This window comes from Astatotilapia calliptera, chromosome 8 (genome assembly GCF_900246225.1).
Source record: "Astatotilapia calliptera chromosome 8, fAstCal1.2, whole genome shotgun sequence".
NCBI lineage: Eukaryota > Metazoa > Chordata > Actinopteri > Cichliformes > Cichlidae > Astatotilapia > Astatotilapia calliptera.
In genome coordinates this window covers 12,826,034-12,835,011 of record NC_039309.1, presented here as the reverse complement: position 1 = coordinate 12,835,011, position 8,978 = coordinate 12,826,034, and positions in this window count along the sequence as shown.

Sequence of the window (8,978 nt, the reverse complement as noted above, 5' to 3'; positions counted from 1 at the left end):
AGTCATTAACAGAAATGCAGCGTTTATCTGTACAGGGATTGACCACTAGAGGTCCTTTTGCTCAAGGTTTATATTCATCAGCAACTTTCTTGACAAATGCTAAATGCTGATCAGATTAAATAGGATTATTATGGGACAATACATTTTGTTCTTAATATCAAAGGAGGCTTCTCTCCGTCTGATAGCTTGTGTTCTGAGACCTGACACCTTAGACCTGACCTCTTTGAGACCTGACTTTTTTGAGACCTCACACCTGAATTTCTGAGACCTGAGACCTGATGACTTTTTGTCTGAGACCTGAGGATGTCCTAAAAATGTACACTGTACTGCAGAGACAGTGCATGACGTGGGGTTTTATTTCATTTTCCGGGGCAGTGAATGTAATGTACTAATAACATAAATTATGACAACTTCTTGCAGAGAAAGTTCATCAGCTTACACTATGTTAAAAACACACAAAAACCAAACAATGTATTTTAACTGTGATTTATAGAGAGAGTGAGAGGAGGTGCTAAAGAGATAAAAACATGACAACATAAATGTGTAAAAATGATTTTTTTTCTGTACAGATATGTGGTGCTTATCCCTGCTGAAGAGCAGATTGGTGTTGCTTCAGAGGAATTCTTTAGTGCTGTTATGTAGTGGTCTTACACTTAAGGTTTTAATAACATTATTTTATGTATTAGTGAAGATTTGCATACATTATCTTACATTCTGTAAATTAAGTTTTCTGGAAAGGTCAACTTAACTGATGTAACTACGTATTAATGAAAGACCTTGATGTGTATATGACTATAATAGATATTGTTTATCTATTATAGTCATATACGGCAACTCCTGTGGTTGCAAAGAAGCTTTGGGTGATAAAGAGGTCAGGGCAACTGTGGAACTGCTCAGCTTAAGATTTCTAAATAGAATTGAACTAATGGATGACATCAGTCTCTTTTTATATACAGTTAATGATTATAAGCCACTTCTAGCTTGATCAGTTGAGTATATTTTTGTTTTTCCTCTGGAAACTTTTGGAATTCAGGGCTGTCATTCGGTGTGGCCAGTGACATTGCTCTAGTTGTAAAAAACAAAACAAAATATAGATGTATATGAAAATCTAAAATGTATTCAAAGGCAAAATGGGATGCATAGCTAATAAATAGTATTATGAGAAAAAAAAAAAACAACTTTGTGTGAATGTAACCTTGTGAAATTTGAAAGTCCTAGTGGCAACACAATGATCATAGCTGCCATCATGCCTAACAAGCATCATCATATCATTTGGAAATGCAATCTGGGTCCCAGCTGAAACTGAGCAAGGCAGCAATGAAATGCTGCCCCTCTGTGCTCAAACAAACGTTCGCGGCTTGAAAGCGAGCGTATTTCTAAACCAATAAAAAGAAATCTGCTGATTCAGGACTAGCACGTTTTTTTGAAACTTGACAGAAAAACCCAGTGCCTAGTGTGTGACAGAACCAACGACAACAGTGTTGCCACCTGCTCTCTGGAGCGGTGGCCCAGTTGTTTAGATAGGTTAAGATGCGGATGCCACTCTCTCTAACGCTGCCTCAGTACATTTCACAAAGGTGCGAGGAGCAAGAGCAGCACTAGTCTTCGTGGCTACACCCTCGAATGCAAACCTCAGAAACTGCAACAATTCTCAGCACCCATGGAGAGGGGGCAAAAGCATGCCAATGAGCAAGGTGAGTAGCCAGCCGGCTGACCGTTGTCGCCCCCCAATGTGTCTGCGGGGAAATGCATCATCTGCCTGACCTGGCTCTTTTTGCCTGCGGGCTGAGCAGTGGTGCTCCTAACCTGTTTGGCGCCCTGGGCGAACACTCACTCTGGCGCCCCCCCACACACACACACACACACACACACACATAAAACATATTACCGTAAGGATTGTACATTAACATAAAACTGTTGTCGAAATTCCCCAGAGAAACACACACACACACAAAGAGAGGGAGTATGCATTGTATGCAAACGGCTACCACTGTCACGGTCCCCGTGTCTCTCTGGTTGGCCCACGCTGGCTACAGGTTTTGTTGTTGTTAGTTTTAGTTTTTTGTCTCTCCTCCTCCTCTCTGCCTGGGTGGAGCTCATTACGGGCTCTCACTCTTGGCCCACGCACCCCTGTGGATGGTGTCCACCTGCGGCTGATCTGGCTGATTTCCCCAGCTGCTATTTAAGGCAGTGGCACAGAGCAGCTCACCGCTGGAACGTCGAACCACCTGAGTTCGTGCTCGCGGCATATTCAAAGAAGAATCGCTTACACGTGTTTTATGTTGTGGAACTAACCTTTGACCTTCTGTCTGTAGATTCTGGACCGAATCACCGGACCTGTCCAAGTGGGGCAGTGTGTGGAGTGTTGGAGCGAGTGCGGCTGAAGAGGAGTGCGTGTGTGCGGAGGAGCGGTGGCGGTGACTGAGTGGAAGAGGAAGTGTGTGTGTGGATTCCCCCCCCCTTCTCTCCCTGGAGCCCTGGACCCCCTCCCAACTCACTGTACATATATTTTGCACTAAGGTGATCCCTATTGTAAATAAATCCCCTTTTGTTTCCTTGAAAGAACAGTCTGCGCGTGGGTCCGTTCAGTAGCCATGACAGAACGTTCCAGCCTGAATATGGACCCAGCAGACCTTGACCCAGTCCAGCGAGCCCTTGCGTCACAGAAGACGGTGCTGGTCCGCCACGAGGCGATGTTCTCACACCTGCTTGGCCAGATTGCGTCCCTCACCCAGGCAGTGGCTCGGCTTACACCGCTGGAAGGAACGCCCTCGGCGGCTCACCCCGCCCCGCAAGGCGCCGAAGCCCAAGCTGTGGAGCCGGCAGCAGCTGAAGTAACAGCCCCCTCTGCTCTGGAGCCAGGCACCGCAGGACTCCGTCTACCTGCCCCTGAGCCCTTCTCTGGTGAGCTGTCAAAGTGTGCAGGATTTTTGACGCAGTGCTCTTTGGTTTTCCGCCAACAGAGACGTTTGTTTGAAGATGATGGAGCAAGAATCGCATTCTTTGTACAGCTGTTACGTGACCGCGCGCTGCTGTGGGCACAGGCAGCGCTTAAAGCCAATCCAGACATAACCTATGCTATTTTTTCTCTCGAAATTTAAAAATGTTTTTGAGAAGGGATCCGGCGCCGAAGCAGCAGCTCATCGGTTGCTGAACCTGAAGCAGGGGAAGCGGAGTATGGCAGACTACTCCATTGACTTCCAGATTCTGGCTGAGGAGACCGGCTGGGGTGAGGATGCATTATGTTGTACCCTGCTAAATAACCTTTGTGAGGAGTTAAAAGATGAATTAGCCATGCGGGAATTGCCCTCCTCGCTAGATGTTTTAATGAGTTTGTGTGTGAAAGTAGACGGCCGCCTGCGTGCACGACGGAGTTCCCGGCTCCACCCCTTTCATGAGCCTTCGGGGCGGCCCAAGACGGTGCCCGGAGGAGCCCAGGCAGAGCTCCGTGAGCGAAGGGAGGAGTTGGACCAGGAGGAACCCATGCAGTTGGGGCACTCCCGGGTTAGCGCCACTGAGCGCCATCGCCGTTTGGTTTCGGGTGAGTGCTTGTTTTGTGGCAAGACAGGCCATTTCGTGGCAACCTGCCCGTTGCGATCAAAAGGGCGCGCCCGCCAGTAAAGGCAGGAATACTGGTGGGCGGGCTCTCTCAAGATTCTCCTCCACGTCTTCTGCTGCCAGCCAAGATAACTAAGCAAACCATGACACACTCTCTCTCCGCTTTAATAGACTCTGGCGCCGAACAAAACTTCATTGACTCACACCTCGCCAAACGCTTAAACTTGGTCTCCGACCCGTTGCCACACCCCCTTCGTGTTTCTGCTTTGTCGGGGCAGCGCCTACCAGACATCACTCATGTTACGGAGCCGGTTACCCTCATGTTATCTGGCAATCATTCTGAGACAATCAGCCTTTTTGTGTTTCAGGCTCCGCACGCCCCCCTGGTTTTGGGCCACCCCTGGTTGCAGCAACACAATCCGCGCATAAATTGGAAGAGGGGGTGCGTGTCTGGGTGGGGGGAGGAGTGTCATATGAACTGTCTTAGATCAGCCCCTCCCCTCGCCTCTACTGTCGAACCGCCCCCGGCTTTGGAACCACCGGACCTCTCCTCTGTGCCGCCAGTTTATCACGACTTGGCCGAGGTGTTTTGCAAAGACAGGGCGAGGTCGTTACCCCCCCACCGGCCGTACGACTGCGCCATTGAATTGCTTCCTGGGGCTCCGTTACCTACGAGCCGCTTGTACAGCATCTCGCGGCCTGAGCGGGAAGCAATGGAGACTTACATCTCAGAATCCTTGGCGCTGGCATAATACGCCCTTCCTCGTCCCCGGTAGGGGCTGGTTTTTTCTTTGTTGAGAAGAAGGACAAATCGCTACGTCCTTGCATTGATTACCGGGGGCTGAACAAAATTACAGTCAGGAATAAATATCCTCTCCCGCTTCTCTCATCTGCATTCGAACTCCTTCACGGGGCCACCATGTTCAGCAAACTGGACCTCCGAAATGCATATCACCTGGTCAGACTCCGAGACGGCGATGAGTGGAAAACCGCTTTTAACACACACCTCGGTCATTTCGAGTACCTGGTGATGCCTTTCGGGCTAACCAACGCCCCAGCCATCTTCCAAGCGTTGGTTAACGACGTGCTCCGTGATTTCCTAGATCAGTTCGTTTTCGTCTATCTGGACGACATCCTGATTTTCTCTAAGACTGAAACCGAACATGTAACCCATGTAAAACAGGTCCTGCAGCGGCTGCTGGAGAACAGACTCTTTGTAAAGGGGGAGAAATGTGAATTCCACGTTCAAACAGTGGCATTCCTGGGTTACATAATTGACCAGGGTAACCTCAAACCGGATCCGGCCAAGATCAAAGCTGTTGTGGAATGGCCGGAACCAACTGATCGCCGTCAGCTTCAGCAGTTCCTCGGCTTTGCCAACTTTTATCGCCGGTTCATTAGGGACTTCAGTAAAATCGCTCTGCCTTTGACCCGCTTAACCTCTCCTAAGTTCTCTTTTCAGTGGGATCAGGCGGCCCAAAAGGCCTTCACACAGCTCAAGGACCGATTCACCACCGCACCCATCCTGGCTCAGCCTGACTTGCGACTCCAATTCATTGTGGAGGTGGATGCCTCCGACTCGGGGGTCGGCGCGGTGCTCTCACAACAGCGAGAGGGTAAGCTACGGCCCTGTGCCTTCTTCTCTCGCCGCCTCTCCCCAGCCGAACGCAACTATGACGTGGGAGACCGGGAGCTCTTGGCTATAAAACTGGCCTTGGAGGAATGGAGGCACTGGTTGGAGGGCACGGCTCAGCCATTCATTGTATGGACGGACCACAAAAACCTGGCTTACCTGCAAACAGCAAAACGTCTCAACGCTCGACAGGCCAGGTGGGCTCTTTTTTCACCCGTTTCAACTTTTCAATCTCTTACAGACCGGGCTCGCGGAATGTGAAGCCGGATGCCCTATCACGGCAGTTCTCGGTGCCTGAGGAGAGGCAGGACCCTGAGCCCATCCTGCCAGCGACTTGTGCCGTTGGTACAATAACATGGGAAATCGAGTCGGCCATTCGTGAGGCTCAGCGGGCTGAACCAGATCCAGGAGGAGGACCAGCGGGGCGGCTCTTTGTTCCATCGGCCACTCGGTCTCAGGTACTGCATTGGGCTCACACTGCCCGCTTCACATGTCACCCAGGAGTACACAGAATGATCACCTTCCTTCAGCGCTACTTCTGGTGGCCCACATTATCACGAGACGTTCGGGAGTACGTCTCTGCCTGTTCAACCTGCGCCTGCAACAAGCTGGGACATCAACCTCCGGCCGGCTTGCTGCTACCTTTACCCACACCGTCTCGGCCGTGGTCCCATATCGCGGTGGATTTTGTTACCGGCCTCCCACAGTCAGCAGGTAACACCACTATAATGACTATTGTTGACCGCTTTTCAAAGGCTGCGCATTTTGTTGCACTCCCCAAGCTCCCGACGGCCCTGGAGACGGCTCGGCATCTCACGCATCATGTGTTCCGCCTCCATGGCATCCCGGAGGACGTGGTCTCGGATCGTGGGCCGCAATTCACCTCTCGTGTGTGGAAGGAGTTCTGCTCGGCGCTAGGAGCCAAGGTCAGTCTCTCCTCTGGTTACCACCCACAGAGCAACGGACAAACTGAGCGCACTAACCAGGAGCTGGAGACCGCTCTGCGCTGCATAGTTGCTTCCAACCAAACCATCTGGAGCGACCAACTGCCCTGGGTGGAATATGCCCACAACAGCCTGACGTCTTCAGCTACAGGGCAATCTCCGTTTGAGGCCTCCCTGGGGTATCAGCCTCCTCTGTTCCCTGCTCTGGAAGGTGAGCACTTTGTCCCTTCGGTCCAGTTTCACCTTCGTAGGTGTCGCCGGGTTTGGAGGGCCACCCGTGCGGCCTTGCTGCGCACGAAAGAACGCTACAAACGTCTGGCTGACCGGCGCCGCACTCACGCTCCTGAGTACACCATCGGTCAAAAGGTTTGGTTGTCCACACGCTTCGTTCCTGTTCATGCCGAATCGAAGAAGCTCACCTCAACCTTCATCGGGCCTTTTGAAATTGCTGCTTTGATAAACCCTGTTTCTGTTCGCCTTAAGTTGCCGCGCAACATGAAGATACACAATGTCTTCCATGTGTCTCAGATTAAGCCGTGTCTCTCCAGTCCATTGTGCCCTCCTTCCAGGCCCCCTCCGCCCGCTCGGGTCATTGGTGGCCTCCCTGCCTACACGATCTCCCGCATCATGGACTCTCGCCGTCGCGGGAGGGGTCTTCACTATCTGGTGGACTGGGAGGGTTATGGCCTTGAGGAACGTTGCTGGGTTCCCCGCTCCGCTGTGTTGGATCCCGGGATGGTTGCCGACTTTCATCGCCTTCATCCGGATAAGCCTGGTGGGTCGCCGGGAGGCTCCCGTTAAGGGGGGGGGGTACTGTCACGGTCCCCGTGTCTCTCTGGTTGGCCCACGCTGGCTACAGGTTTTGTTGTTGTTAGTTTTAGTTTTTTGTCTCTCCTCCTCCTCTCTGCCTGGGTGGAGCTCATTACGGGCTCTCACTCTTGGCCCACGCACCCCTGTGGATGGTGTCCACCTGCGGCTGATCTGGCTGATTTCCCCAGCTGCTATTTAAGGCAGTGGCACAGAGCAGCTCACCGCTGGAACGTCGAACCACCTGAGTTCGTGCTCGCGGCATATTCAAAGAAGAATCGCTTACACGTGTTTTATGTTGTGGAACTAACCTTTGACCTTCTGTCTGTAGATTCTGGACCGAATCACCGGACCTGTCCAAGTGGGGCAGTGTGTGGAGTGTTGGAGCGAGTGCGGCTGAAGAGGAGTGCGTGTGTGCGGAGGAGCGGTGGCGGTGACTGAGTGGAAGAGGAAGCGTGTGTGTGGATTTCCCCCCCCCTTCTCTCCCTGGAGCCCTGGACCCCCTCCCAACTCACTGTACATATATTTTGCACTAAGGTGATCCCTATTGTAAATAAATCCCCTTTTGTTTCCTTGAAAGAACAGTCTGCGCGTGGGTCCGTTCAGTAGCCATGACAACCACACAGCCATCATAATTCGTCATACAATGAGAACAGGACAAATCAACAATTGACACTGACTAATTAATATTAAAATCTGTAACATAATGTTTGAAGTTTGTTTGTCTGTTACTGTTACTATTTTTACCATTTCTTTTTGGAGCAACTGTAATCCACATTATTTCCTTAGGGATTAATAAAGTATTCTGATTCTGATTGTTTCAGGATACATGACCTGCCATTATCCAATGACACATCTGCTTACCTGTATCTTTTGCTCGTTTCTCCTCCTCTTCTTCTCTATTTTTTCTAAACTGAGCACCTGATGGCTTTGAACCTTACTTGTCCATCTTCCATTGGTTTTAATTTTGCACTCCAGTATGAACACAAATCCCCCAACTCGAGGATCACCACAACATAACCTAATAGACCTACACCTTAGTTCACATGTTTGTTGTTTTGTTTTTATTTTTTTTATTTTACGGGTTGGTTATTAGATGCCGCTCCAGACAGCTAGAGAATCCCCCGCCGTCCCGCCCTCTCCTCCCTGTGCAACAAGCAACAGGCGCACTTCACAAGTGGAGGGCGCCCTTACTCCCAGCAAAAGGGCGATAGAAAACCAGTCAGTGCCTATGCCATTCTCATTATGCGCTGGCTGATGTCGGGGCAGCATGAGTACGAGCAATTTTTTTATTTATTTTTTGCCGATACCCGTGATGCCGCCCCCCACCACGATGCCTCCCCGGGCAACTGCCCGTGTCGCCCGTATCAAAAACCGCTACTGAGGCTGAGGATTTGCAATTATTTGAGAATAAGCATTCTTTATTGGTTGTGCAACCCAGTGAGTTTACATGACTCAGTAATGCACAACAACATTGTTATTGTTAATTGTGATTCATCGTTACTCTGTTAATCACTGAGTTGAGGTAAAGTAGATCAAAAATAAAAGGTAAATAATATCAATATAAGAATAAAACCCCAAAGAGTATATTTAACACCCCTACTGGTTAGGAGGGAACAAGCCCCGCCTTCCCCTGCTCTGTACCGTCACATGTAGTGATGGTAAATTCAATTCTTTTTACTGAATCGAGTTTCAATGAGTCACTCACCAAAGTGAATCGGGTCTTATGAGTGATTTGAGTCACTGAGTCAGTTGCCCAGAGAGTGCAAAGGATGTACATTTTCACTCAAACTTAATATATTTCTTTTTTCATGTATATCCTACTGCTAAGATGAGTGATTGAAAAAGAAAAACAACTATTTTTATGGAGCAAAATAGAGCAAAAAAAAGATTTCTAAAGGGAACATTTATTTATTTTTATTTTATTTTATGTATCAAATATATATTTTTATGTATATTTAAACGTCCACTGAGCTGTGAGCCAGGGGGCGGTAATGCAAATTAACATTGGTTGCCAACTCACCCCTGTAGCTGTG